The sequence below is a fragment of the Electrona antarctica genome (assembly GCF_951216825.1).
Source record: "Electrona antarctica genome assembly, chromosome: 9".
Classification (NCBI taxonomy): Eukaryota; Metazoa; Chordata; class Actinopteri; order Myctophiformes; family Myctophidae; genus Electrona; species Electrona antarctica.
Genome location: NC_136790.1, coordinates 4,261,280 through 4,275,740, shown reverse-complemented (window position 1 = coordinate 4,275,740; position 14,461 = coordinate 4,261,280).

The following is a 14,461-nucleotide window of genomic DNA, read 5'->3' as shown; positions in this document are numbered from 1 at the left end:
GGCATGTTGTTGGGAATCCATCAACTAACTGGACCTGGCATTTGAAAAGGGAAAAACACCACCATGTCCCTGTGAACCAATCTGTGACTTTAGAACTAAACGTTGACTTTTTGATGAAGGTCTCCTGACCAGTCATGTTTCTTCACAACATTACAGTATTAGCCTGCAGTTGGTCATCAGACTTTGCTGACCTATATGTCTCTGATGAAATTAAATGAAATTAAATGATTACTATATTTACCCAGGGTATCTGGGCTAAGCTCAAGAACTTGTTTCCAGCCAGGCCCTGCTCATAGAACACATTTCATCGTAGTGGTTCAATGCCTTGTTCAAGGGCACTTTGATTGAAACAACTACTACTATTTGACCCAATACGACAAACACACTGATAATTTTATTACGCCATTTATCTACCTAGTCTACAAAATAACAGGGACAGTGCTTTTCTGTTCCCTGACCTGGAAACCACAGACAGGAAGCCAGAAGGACAGAGAGGGAAGTAAGCCAACACTCAGAGAGGAAGCTTTGAATGAATAATGTGGCTCACAGTGGGATAATTGCTTTGGGGAGGAGCGGTCTGAAGGGGCGTCAGGTTGCAGAGTGTCCTCGCTTCTGTGATTGACAAATTGCGCGTAACTCTTAAGCCCCGTCATTGATTAGATGTTTGTGTTCCCAAAATGCAATATCCAGCACTGGTTTCACAGTTACTACTTACTGTGGTTGTTTACAGAGATGGACAATATTTCTGTTACATGTATTTGAAATATTTCCATTACTTCCATTACATATTACGTTGTTGTTGTTGTGTTTTCCGAAATATTTTTGGTTAAAATTTAAGTCATTGACAAAAGGAACAAAAAAGTAAATCACATTTCCTCTTCACTTTGTAGGCATAGTATTTAGTATTTATGATAACCAGCAAGTTCATAGAATGAAATATGAGTCTGTACCTTTGTTAATTGTTTCAGATCATGCGTATTGATTTCCCAGAGTAAGTCCTGAGCTACTTCTGAAATGCACACGTCTTACAAGTACAAGAGTTTGATATGCAGCTCAATAGAATGAGCAGAGCACACGGCATGCATCAGATAAGTACATGTAATGGACACAGATGATGCAACAACAGCTAATTCATTATTAACCTTTACTTTCATCACTGTATCAGTTAGAATTTGTATCTAGTGTCCCCACTTAAGGTGTTTAAAATGTTCTTAAACAATGTTGTTCTTAGACTATTTAAAATACTAAGATCCTGTAGCACTTACGTGATTGCCATGTATAGCATTTGCAATGAATTACCATGTATAGCATCTGCAATGATTTGCCATGCATTGCATCTATAATGATTTGCCATGTATTGCAGATGGAGAGGCTGAGAAATGCATTCTGTACTACATTCTACATCTACAGCATGTAGAATGTGCCAATTCTAGCTTCCTTGCAGGACTCTGTAAACAGCACAAGAGTATATGCTGCATCTATAGTGTGGGAGTTACATTTATTCTTTGGCTGCTGCAACTTCGACCTTCCTTGCGTTTGGTTGTTTGGTAATGTTCACAATGTTGGAGTGTAAACGCAAACTCTTGCTTGAATCTCATTAAATTGTTCTGAAAAAGACTAATCAGTGAGTATTGAGTATTAGATATTATTTTCTATTCATCACACAGGGAAAGTAGTGATACAAATGTGGCTGAAATAATGTCTTTAAAGGGGAAAACCACCCATTTTCAACATTTTACTATGTCATTAATATACCTTAGAGCTGTTGTGTGGAAATAATAAAAACCATGTTAATGATTTTTTTCAGACCTCTAGTTCTAGGAAACACAGAATGGGCGAACTTGTTTTTATTATTTCCACACAACAGCTCTAAGGTACATTAATGACATAGTAAAATGTTGAAAAAGAGTGGAATGCCCCTTTAAGTAAAATAGGCCTAATGTAAAAACAACAAATCACGAGTCAGCTGTAATCATTCGTAAAACAAGGTCATTGTCTTTAATTAAGACAGTGTGGAAAATGTTCGTGAAGGCCATCAGGATTCTGAGCATTAATATTCAAAGCAAAGCCCCAGTAAAATGTCTCCCATGGTGGAGAGGTGAAGGGTGAACAGAGGACCATGCTACTGTGGACAGCCATGGGCATCAATGCATAGCCTACTAGTGGCAAACTGTTCATCCATTGCACCAAAACACTGGCTGGCACTCTGTCAGTGTCCCTTACCCTCATTTTGTACGCTCTGTATATAGAGACAACCATAGACCGCACAGGCAGTATCATATCAGTAGCTGAATAAAGGATGAATAATTAATAATAACGAGGGGTAATAAGATCTTCCTTCGTCATAAACATCCGAGGACTTTGTTTTCATGCATCGGTTGTTTATGTCGGCAGACTCTGATTTAACACTTGTCAAACGTGGGAGAGCATCTCTGTCCTCACATGGTTTCTTTACAATGCATTTCATGTGGGCTGATATGCCGCTGTGCTCCAGCCACAGGACTGAGACACGTGGATCAATTGGGTCTGCGCATGCAGGCATAAAGTTAAGTGCAATTGTCGGTGTTGTAGAATCTGTTAGTATGTAGAATGTTACACATAATAGACTTGTACTATATACTGTATATATAGTTTACGGGTTGCCCTCGTCTGTCTGTCTGTCTGTCTGTCTGTCTGTCTGTCTGTCTTATGATGAATTCCTGTTCTGTTCTTTGTCTATATAGAAGTGTCTATTTGTACGTCTCTAAATGTTTTGATGAATTGAACATGGTGGACCCTATTGTAAACAAGTGTAATGCTTAATTGGGTCGTCCACTCACAGTTAACAGTCTTTTGTATTGAGTTTGTGCTTGAAATGTACTGTAATTCTGCAAACTGTTAATAAATATTTCATCTGTCTGTCTGTCTGTCTGTCTGTCCTGGTCTGAATTCAGTTTGTTTGTTCATCTGGAGAAATCTCCAGCACAGGCCAAGCGCATTACGGAGGATGAGTGTCATGCAGGTTGCGGTGAGCGACAGGAAGAGTCGGCTCTAATCATAATTTACAATGACTCGCTGGAGCTGTAATGAGGTCACTCTATTGCCTAATTCATCACATTCCTGTCACAATGATTCTCTTGCACGAAACATCACAAAGACAGTGATAGTGGATATCATAATGGCCAAACAGTTGATTTATAGCATCCGAAAGGAGATTACTTATTTTGTGGGGAAATTTAATGGGTGTTTGGCAAATTCAGCTTGTTTACTTACTTGCCCGTTCATCAAAACAATGCCAATATTCTGGCACAATATGAGAGAAAACATAGTAGTATAATTGTATTGAGCAGATAATGGTAATGTGCTGAAGATAAATTATGATATCCAAAGGAATCACAAGGCTGTTATTTTATTTTGGTTTTGGCTATTGCTTTTGGGATAGAGTTTTACATTCATTTAGTTATTAATTATAATTAAAACAGCCTAATACTAGGCCTATACGTTTTTACACGCTGATGCAAATTAATACAAATAAGAAGTGCAAATTCCTCAGAAGTGTGACAATATTCCTTTGCCTCAACCCACTTTTTGGTTGATGATTATTTTTTGCTAATGTTGACTTTTGGATGAATTTCAGCCTATCCAAAACCTAATTGTTAAAGACTAATTGCATGGGTGAGGCCTGGAGAAAGGGAAGAGTAGCCAATAAAGACTGTAGTGATTCATAGGGCTGTAGATACGTCAAAGAGAGAACACGGTGGCTGTAGATACGTCAAAGAGAGAACACGGTGGCTGTAGATACGTCAAAGAGAGAACACGGTGGCTGTAGATACGTCAAAGAGAGAACACGGTGGCTGTAGATACGTCAGAGAGAGAACACGGTGGCTGTAGATACGTCAGAGAGAGAACACGGTGGCTGTAGATACGTCAAAGAGAGAACACGGTGGCTGTAGATACGTCAGAGAGAGAACACGGTGGCTGTAGATACGTCACAGAGAGAACACGGTGGCTGTAGATACGTCAAAGAGAGAACACGGTGGCTGTAGATACGTCAGAGAGAGAACACGGTGGCTGTAGATACGTCACAGAGAGAACACGGTGGCTGTAGATACGTCAAAGAGAGAACACGGTGGCTGTAGATACGTCAAAGAGAGAACACGGTGGCTGTAGATACGTCAAAGAGAGAACACGGTGGCTGTAGATACGTCAAAGAGAGAACACGGTGGCTGTAGATACGTCAAAGAGAGAACACCCTGGCTGTAGATACGTCAAAGAGAGAACACCCTGGCTGTAGATACGTCAAAGAGAGAACACGGTGGCTGTAGATACGTCAAAGAGAGAAGAACACGGTGGCTGTAGATACGTCAAAGAGAGAAGAACACGGTGGCTGTAGATACGTCAAAGAGAGAAGAACACGGTGGCTGTAGATACGTCAAAGAGAGAAGAACACGGTGGCTGTAGATACGTCAAAGAGAGAAGAACACGGTGGCTGTAGATACGTCAAAGAGAGAAGAACACGGTGGCTGTAGATACGTCAGAGAGAGAACACGGTGGCTGTAGATACGTCAGAGAGAGAACACAGTGGCTGTAGATACGTCAAAGAGAGAGAACACAGTGGCTGTAGATACGTCAGAGAGAGAACACAGTGGCTGTAGATACGTCAAAGAGAGAACACGGTGGCTGTAGATACGTCAGAGAGAGAACACGGTGGCTGTAGATACGTCAAAGAGAGAACACCAGGGCTGTAGATACGTCAAAGAGAGAACACGGTGGCTGTAGATACGTCAAAGAGAGAACACGGTGGCTGTAGATACGTCAAAGAGAGAACACCAGGGCTGTAGATACGTCAAAGAGAGAACACGGTGGCTGTAGATACGTCAAAGAGAGAACACGGTGGCTGTGGATACGTCAAAGAGAGAACACGGTGGCTGTGGATACGTCAGAGAGAGAACACGGTGGCTGTAGATACGTCAAAGAGAGAACACGGTGGCTGTGGATACGTCAGAGAGAGAACACGGTGGCTGTAGATACGTCAAAGAGAGAACACGGTGGCTGTAGATACGTCAAAGAGAGAACACGGTGGCTGTAGATACGTCAAAGAGAGAACACGGTGGCTGTAGATACGTCAAAGAGAGAACACGGTGGCTGTAGATACGTCAAAGAGAGGAACACGGTGGCTGTAGATACGTCAGAGAGAGAACACGGTGGCTGTAGATACGTCAAAGAGAGGAACACGGTGGCTGTAGATACGTCAAAGAGAGGAACACGGTGGCTGTAGATACGTCAGAGAGAGAACACCGTGGCTGTAGATACGTCAGAGAGAGAACACCATTGCTGTAGATATGTCAAAGAGAGAACACGGTGGCTGTAGATACGTCAAAGAGAGAACACGGTGGCTGTAGATACGTCAAAGAGAGAACACGGTGGCTGTAGATACGTCAAAGAGAGAACACGGTGGCTTAGTGTCAGTGACGTCCTATAAATAAAGGCAGGCGTCCGTAGCCGTACTGTATGGCCTACTTAGAGGTTTGGTGATGGATTGTGTTGAGACAGCAATAAAGGGCAGGAGAGTAAATGGAAAAAATGGGACTCTGGAGGCAGTATATATTGTCACTGTCGGGCAGAAACCTTGTATCACCAATATTTCAAATTCTCAATGTTTTTTCGTCACTAATAACGCCCTCCTGGGGATACTTTGTTGTACATGAGTGTCAAGCTAAAGTAGTGAAAAAATAGGCAATCTACAAGTAGATCTGCTATTTTCACTATTCGTTCCATTTCCTGAGAAGTAACGGTTTTGGACATTCACGGTTTCCACCTTGCTGTCGTTGCTGTCATTGGAACATTGTCGCTTATCTGCTTGTCGGTCACACCACTGTAGAATGTCAAGGTGAGATCTAAACTGTGATCGCAATGAAACCCTAAACAGCTTTTTCCATGGTTGTATTACACTGATTAAACATCACCAGCAATCTGTAAGCAGGAGATGAATTGCTGCAGACAGACAAGGACAAGGGCCTGCCTCATTCTATAGTAGTGACGTACAGTGTGAGTAGTGAGTACACAGATCACTCACCCAGGGCTAGTGTCTGTGCTTTTGGCCTGCTTTTACAGTGCAGATGAATGAAGTAGCATTTGTTAGGCTATGACATATAGTATATATAGGGGAGTTTGCATGTTCTCCCCGTGTCCCCTAGGGTAGGTACCCTCACAAAAAACATGCAGTAATCCTGGTCTCTAAACTGCCTCCTGGTCTCTACACTGCCTCCCCCTGGCCAGCCGGGGCGCCTGATGGAGGGGAAAGGAACTGGTTGGAATAACGTGTTCCTTCCACGCGCTACGTCCAACCAGGGAAACTCCCCCCTGTCAGGTGTAAAGGAGCAACTTGGACACTCAGGCATGAAGGAAGCATGAGTTCAAGTCCGTTGCTCTCCCCATGTCCCCCATATATGGGGACTAGGTTGGCGGAGGGTGTGTAGAGCCCAGGATCACATTAGATAATTGACACAGGGGTGAAAAATGGGTTACAAAATCGTGGGATAAAAAAATATATATAAAAAAAAGAACTAAGTTTCACGCAACTTCATGAGGTCTGTACACACCGGGTGTGTTTTGTTCGTGCAATTAATTTGCATTCATTTGAATTCCTGTTTGTGTCGTAGGCTACATGCACACAGAGTGACATTATAACAAGGTGATTAAGACATAATTAGTTTAGTAATATAAGGTCGGTTTTTCAGTGCAAATCAAATCGTCAATCTGTATGAATGAGGCATCACCAAATTAAACGTTGGATACATTTCTTATCGTTCAATCGTGTTGCTCCTGATGTGTGTTTTAAACATTATGTTATAATTTAGCTATTGAAAAATAGAAGATCTACAAGCTCATAGCGCGCCACCGAGTGGCGCGCTACGAGCTTGTAGGTCTGCTATTTTAGAAAAATCGTGAAAATATTTAGAAGATTTTATTTTAATTTTGAGGTCAGGCCTAAATGGGTTAAATATAAAGCAGGGTTAATAGGCTTAAGAGATGGGATAAACACGAGTGTAAAATAAGAAAAACATTTAGGAGCAGTTAAGCTACTCACCTGGAAAAGGTCAACCTTGTTTGTTCTGTCTCACTGGGCCTGTGTGTCTGGGGCAATTAATACATGGTTGGTATCTTGGCAAGAGGGGGGGGGAAACGTGGGCGGCTCACATACTGAGACCCAAGGTTAGCCTGGCTGCAGACCATAGACGTCACCTCACCCACTCACTGAGTGGAAGCTTCACGCTTCAGTCCAACCCAAGGTCTCTCAATGGGACATCTGGAACTTTCCACTGCGTCTGTGTGTCTGTGTGTGTGTGTGTGTGTGTGTGTGTGTGTGTGTGTGTGTGTGCGCGCGTGCACCGTGCGTGCGTGTGTGCGTGCATGTAACTAAGCTACGGTGAGAAGTGATGATGGTGGTAAATAATGTCAATGCCCGAGTCACCTCCTCCATCTCAGAAATTGCTTCCCCTTTTTACAGTTTCAACGTGGCAATCTAGTGTCCCTTTTTAGTTTCAACGTGGCAATCTAGTGTCCCTTTTTAGTTTCAACGTGGCAATCTAGTGTCCCTTTTTACAGTTTCAACGTGGCAATCTAGTGTCCCTTTTTAGTTTCAACGTGGCAATCTAGTGTCCCTTTTTAGTTTCAACGTGGCAATCTAGTGTCCCTTTTTAGTTTCAACGTGGCAATCTAGTGTCCCTTTTTAGTTTCAACGTGGCAATCTAGTGTCCCTTTTTAGTTTCAACGTGGCAATCTAGTGTCCCTTTTTAGTTTCAACATGGCAATCTAGTGTCCCTTTTTAGTTTCAACGTGGCAATCTAGTGTCCCTTTTTAGTTTCAACGTGGCAATCTAGTGTCCCTTTTTAGTTTCAACGTGGCAATCTAGTGTCCCTTTTTAGTTTCAACGTGGCAATCTAGTGTCCCTTTTTAGTTTCAACGTGGCAATCTAGTGTCCCTTTTTAGTTTCAACGTGGCAATCTAGTGTCCCTTTTTAGTTTCAACGTGGCAATCTAGTGTCCCTTTTTAGTTTCAACGTGGCAATCTAGTGTCCCTTTTTAGTTTCAACGTGGCAATCTAGTGTCCCTTTTTAGTTTCAACATGGCAATCTAGTGTCCCTTTTTACAGTTTCAACATGGCAATCTAGTGTCCCTTTTTAGTTTCAACATGGCAATCTAGTGTCCCTTTTTAGTTTCAACATGGCAATCTAGTGTCCCTTTTTAGTTTCAACATGGCAATCTAGTGTCCCTTTTTAGTTTCAACATGGCAATCTAGTGTCCCTTTTTACAGTTTCAACATGGCAATCTAGTGTCCCTTTTTACAGTTTCAACGTGGCAATCTAGTGTCCCTTTTTACAGTTTCAACGTGGCAATCTAGTGTCCCTTTTTACAGTTTCAACGTGGCAATCTAGTGTCCCTTTTTACAGTTTCAACGTGGCAATCTAGTGTCCCTTTTTACAGTTTCAACGTGGCAATCTAGTGTCCCTTTTTACAGTTTCAACGTGGCAATCTAGTGTCCCTTTTACAGTTTCAACGTGGCAATCTAGTGTCCCTTTTACAGTTTCAACGTGGCAATCTAGTGTCCCTTTTTACAGTTTCAACGTGGCAATCTAGTGTCCCTTTTTAGCAAACGTGTCGACTGCTCTGCCTCAGTATGTTCAAATGATCTGACCTCTTTACCATTCAAGTTATTTCATGGGGTCCGTTCTGCCAGGGTTCATCAATTTCGCCTTTCCTCTTTGTAATTTCAATGGATGGAACCTCTTGCTATAGTAATAAGGTCGCATAAAGTCGGTGACCTGGAACAGCATTTGGCATTATATGTGCCGATGATGCAATTGTATTCCTAATCAGAATGACCTTGCTAAATCGATTCCATCTCTCTTAGAGCGGATTGGTCTCTTCTCTGGTTTCAAGGTGAATAAAAATAAGTAATATATTATGTAACTATATGAACTGTGATGTGGACATTGTATTTGTGTAAGTTTGTTTAATTGTATGTAATGTTTGTGTGTGTGTATATGTGTATACATGACTTATATTTCTTTTTTTTTCTCAACTCCTTTTGTCTTAACTGTTATGACTCGGTGTGGTGTGACCCAAATGCACAACAAGGAGTGGCAAAGCAGAGTAAAGCCCACCCGGGCACATGTTTATTCACAAACACGGGGGGAGGGGAAGGAGGTGCAGGGGTCCGTAGGCTGCTCCACAGAGCTCGGGTCCCGGAAACACTGGGGAGGAGAAGAGAAGGTGAGTCAGGTAGGTCACAAGCAGAGGCAGGTCCACAAGCAGAGAATAAGCACAGTAACGGCGTGATGTTTAACTGTCTAAGTCTAAATACTGAGGGCCTAAATGTCTGGCTGTCTAACTTTACCAACCGTAGACTGGGGAAGAACTGGCACCGAGCTGCAGACAGGCCTGGCTTTTGTAGACTCATCAGGTGATTGCAGACGACATCCAGGTGGGGAGACTGTAACAGGGAGAGAGGTGCTGTGGAGTGCTCTGGAGTCCTCTGGTGGCGCTGAAGTGCCCAGAACACCCACAGCACATGGATGAAGAGGTGATGGAGAGCGAACCGTAACATTAAAACTCACTCAGTGCCACAGGACGCCTTATGACGCCTCCCCCTTAATAGTTGTGTTTGTTTTATATGAACATATACTATTGAGAATTGTTATTTATTTAAAGATTTTATTTCAATATGGCCATTTGCCAATAGCAAACGCAAAGCGTTGTGAAATTCTAGACTGTTAATTTATGCTATTATTATTATTATTATTATTGTTAGGTTAACTCTGAGAGTATAATTAGGTTGATTTTTACACTCGCATTAAATGAAAGGATTTTACTGAGCAAGTTGTAGAAATACTGTTGGTAGGAGGAGAAATGACATGCAGGGCCCAGATGTGGGAAGCGCCTGCATAGAGAGCAGATGCTAGCCTACTCCTGTGCTATCACGGGCAGAATACCATTAGGCAGATGTGTGAGCCGAGGGGCAGATGGGGGTGCCGTTTTGGGGAAAGTCCACATCTGTTTGGCGTCTCTGATGCAGGAGAGAACCAGAGGGGACACGTCACAGATCACAGAGAGTGCCAGGATACGGTCCATCTAAGACAGATCTGATGATTTACACTGTAAACAGGATATGGTCCATCTAAGACAGATCATCTGATGATTTACACTGTAAACATTTCATTTAGAGCTGAGCCTGTGTGATATTTGCACAACTCTGAAATTGCATGTTCTTGTGTTTACAGAAAAGGACAGTCAGCCTTTTGGACAGATCTCCATCCATCTTCAACTGCTTATCCGTAGTCGGGTCGCAGGGGCAACAGCTCCACCAGAGAGCTCCAGAGAAACATTGACTTCCTCCTGGGGGATCCCGAGACGTTCCAAGGCCAGTGAGTCGATGTGTTTCCTCCAACGGCCTGGTCTGCCCCGGGGTCTCCTCCCAGCTCCCAGTGGGACGTGCTTCGAGGACTTCCCTAGGGAGACGCCCGAGAGGCATCCTAACCAGATGCCCGAACCACCTAAGCTGGCTCCTTTCCAGGCGAAGAAGCAGCGACTCTACTCCGAGTCTCTCTCGCGTGACTGGACTTCTCAACCTATCTCTAAGGGAGATGCCAGACACCCGTCGAAGAAAACTCATTCCGGACGCTTGTATTCGCGACCTTATTCTTATTCAGTGGATCTGGTGCCATCAATTGTAGAGGTGATAGAAAGTACTGACAGTGAATAAAAACATAATTGTAACTCATTAATAATGACATGGTGTATTAATATACATTGCACAGGTTTGCACAGCCATTTCTCTTTCAATGTTTTTTATTTGATTTTCTCAATTGACATTACATTACAAGGACGTACATAAGACAGAAAAAAAACAAAACAAAACATGCCAGCAAATAATAATACAGAAATAAAATAGCAGTCAGGTATACTCCCATCATACAGTTGAACTCGTACTTGTTTACCTTATTCTCATACAGTTACACCCATACATATTACTCTTTTCCATTCCTCTTTTAAAACTCTTGCAATAGGTGACCAATCTCTAACAAAGTCAGTAAGATTGCCTCTTAATACACAGCCATTTCTAACAATTGTCCTTAAACGGAAAGGACATGGTGTCACCCAGGAGCAAACAGGTTGCCACTAAGCAAGCAGAATTAAAGGCTTTCTGCAGTAACATCAATACACTGGTTGTGTTGTGAACAGGGCAGCAGTTTACTGTAGAGCAAATCATTCATTTGGCAATACTGCAGTTGTTTCTAACAACTATGCCTTAGTTTTCCCACTAGCATTTTTCAAGCAATAGTGGTAAATATAATATAATAATATATAATAAAAATAAGGGTTGAATAATGCATAGCATATTTTTGTTAAATAGTTTTTTCCATTTTAATAAGAAGATGTGTCACATTTTATTTCCTCTAGACTGTTTTTCCGACTATCCTTGGGATTGTGGGTGGGGGGAGGGTGGGATAGGGTATTGAGTTTTATTTTTATATTGTATATGTCTGTTTAATACTTGCCCCTGGGCTACTGTTACAAAAACCTGAATACAAATATTTTGAAAAGAAAGAAGATGTGTCACAGCAATGTGAATAATAAATGATAGAGTGAGAATGGAAAACCAATTTAGTACATGTGATGTGAACTTGTGTGGGTGGTGGTGACCCATGTCTTATTTCTCTTCCTTCATTCCTTTCCTTGTCTCCTTGTTTATAATTCTGCCAGACTAGCCAACCAGCCTATTCAGAAAATGAACACTCAGGATTTGACCATGCACATGTAGTAATGTGCATTGAACCCCAGTCCTACTGTAGTAATGTAGTAATGCACATGTAGTAATGTGCATTGAACCCGTCCTACTGTAGTAATGTAGTAATGCACATGTAGTAATGTGCATTGAACCCGTCCTACTGTAGTAATGTAGTAATGCACATGTAGTAATGTGCATTGAACCCCAGTCCTACTGTAGTAATGTAGTAATGCACATGTAGTAATGTGCATTGAACCCCAGTCCTACTCGCCAGACCGACACACAACCTGTAACATGTAGTAATGTGCATTGAACCCCAGTCCTACTCGCCAGACCGACACACAACCTGTCGTGCCAATAGGCCTGAGCCCGATTGGCAGGCTGTTGTGGGTAGGGTCTTGGCTGGGTGCTACAATCACCCTCCCCAGTCTTTGGAGTGTGTCCTTGCACTTCACACTGCGGACAACAGCACACGTTGTCCGTGGTAGAGAAAGCACCAGGGCGAAAGCAGCGCATGCTCATTCAAAGCCCTTCAACTTTCCCAGAATGCCCCAGCACACCTGGTTCAATTTCTCCCACCTTTTGCATTCCTTTTGCATTTCCAGTTGCTGCTTACAAGTGGCAACGGTGGCCTAACGGATTGCGGAGCGGAGCGGTCTTGATACCGGAAGGTCGCCAGTTCGAATCAGCGGTCCGACACGTTAAAATTACCACCGCTGAAGTGCCCTTGAACAAGGCATTGAACCACTACGATGAAATGTTCTATGAGCAGGGCCTGGCTGGAAACAAGTTCTTGAGCTTAGCCCAGATACCCTGGGTAAATATAGTAATCATTTCATTTCATTTCATTTCACACCAAGTTCTAAATACTACAGCAGGGGTCTGCAATTATAACCTTTTTTAAAGGTTTCATGACATTAATTCGCCTACTCGCCCGGTATCGCTCAAAAAGATGAATTATTTTAATCTTTTCGGACGACGTTCCTCCGCCCACTTTTCGACTATCGGCCGTTCACCTGCTATCGCCGTTAGTCGCCGGGTCCCGTAGACAAATAATGCACTTCCGGAAAATTCGTCTGGCTGTCGCCCGCCGTTAAAACGTACTGTGAGGTTGCCTACCCCTGGCCTACACCTACTACAGGCCTACCCCTGGCCTACACCTACTACAGGCCTACCCCTGGCCTACACCTACTACAGGCCTACCCCTGGCCTACACCTACTACAGGCCTACCCCTGGCCTACACCTACTACAGGCCTACCCCTGGCCTACACCTACTACAGGCCTACCCCTGGCCTACCCCTACTACAGGCCTACCCCTGGCCTACCCCTACTACAGGCCTACCCCTGGCCTACACCTACTACAGGCCTACCCCTGGCCTACACCTACTACAGGCCTACCCCTGGCCTACACCTACTACAGGCCTACCCCTGGCCTACACCTACTACAGGCCTACCCCTGGCCTACACCTACTACAGGCCTACCCCTGGCCTACACCTACTACAGGCCTACCCCTGGCCTACACCTACTACAGGCCTACCCCTGGCCTACACCTACTACAGGCCTACCCCTGGCCTACACCTACTACAGGCCTACCCCTGGCCTACACCTACTACAGGCCTACCCCTGGCCTACACCTACTACAGGCCTACCCCTGGCCTACACCTACTACAAGCCTACCCCTGGCCTACACCTACTACAGGCCTACCCCTGGCCTACACCTACTACAGGCCTACCCCTGGCCTACACCTACTACAGGCCTACCCCTGGCCTACACCTACTACAGGCCTACCCCTGGCCTACACCTACTACAGGGCAATGGAAGGCATCCTTAACCTTAAAGACATGATATACAGAACACCTTCAGACACCACCTCACCTCTAGGGTGCATGATAGATGATAGATGCTACATGCTAGCTGTAGCCTACTCCACCTCACCTCTAGGGTGCATGATAGATGATAGATGCTACATGCTAGCTGTAGCCTACTCCACCTCACCTCTAGGGTGCATGATAGATGATAGATGCTACATGCTGTGGCGGCTGTGGCTCAGGAGGTAGAGCAGGTCGTCCAATGATCCATGGGTCGGCGGTTCGAATCCCGGCTCCTCCTGTCTACATGTCGAAGTGTCCTTGGGCAAGACACTGAACCCCAAATTGCTCCCGATGTTCTGGTTGGTACCTTGCATGGCTTCCGCCGCCATCGGTGTATGAATGTGTGTGTGAATGGGTGAATGTAATGCACAATCTATGTAAAGCGCCTTGGATAAAAGGCGCTATATAAATGCACCATTTACCATTTACCATGCTAGCTGTAGCCTACTCCACCTCACCTCTAGGGTGCATGATAGATGATAGATGCTACATGCTAGCTGTAGCCTACTCCACCTCACCTCTAGGGTGCATGATAGATGATAGATGCTACATGCTAGCTGTAGCCTACTCCACCTCACCTCTAGGGTGCATGATAGATGATAGATGCTACATGCTAGCTGTAGCCTACTCCACCTCACCTCTAGGGTGCATGATAGATGATAGATGCTACATGCTAGCTGTAGCCTACTCCACCTCACCTCTAGGGTGCATGATAGATGATAGATGCTACATGCTAGCTGTAGCCTACTCCACCTCACCTCTAGGGTGCATGATAGATGATAGATGCTACATGCTAGCTGTAGCCTACTTGGCAGAAT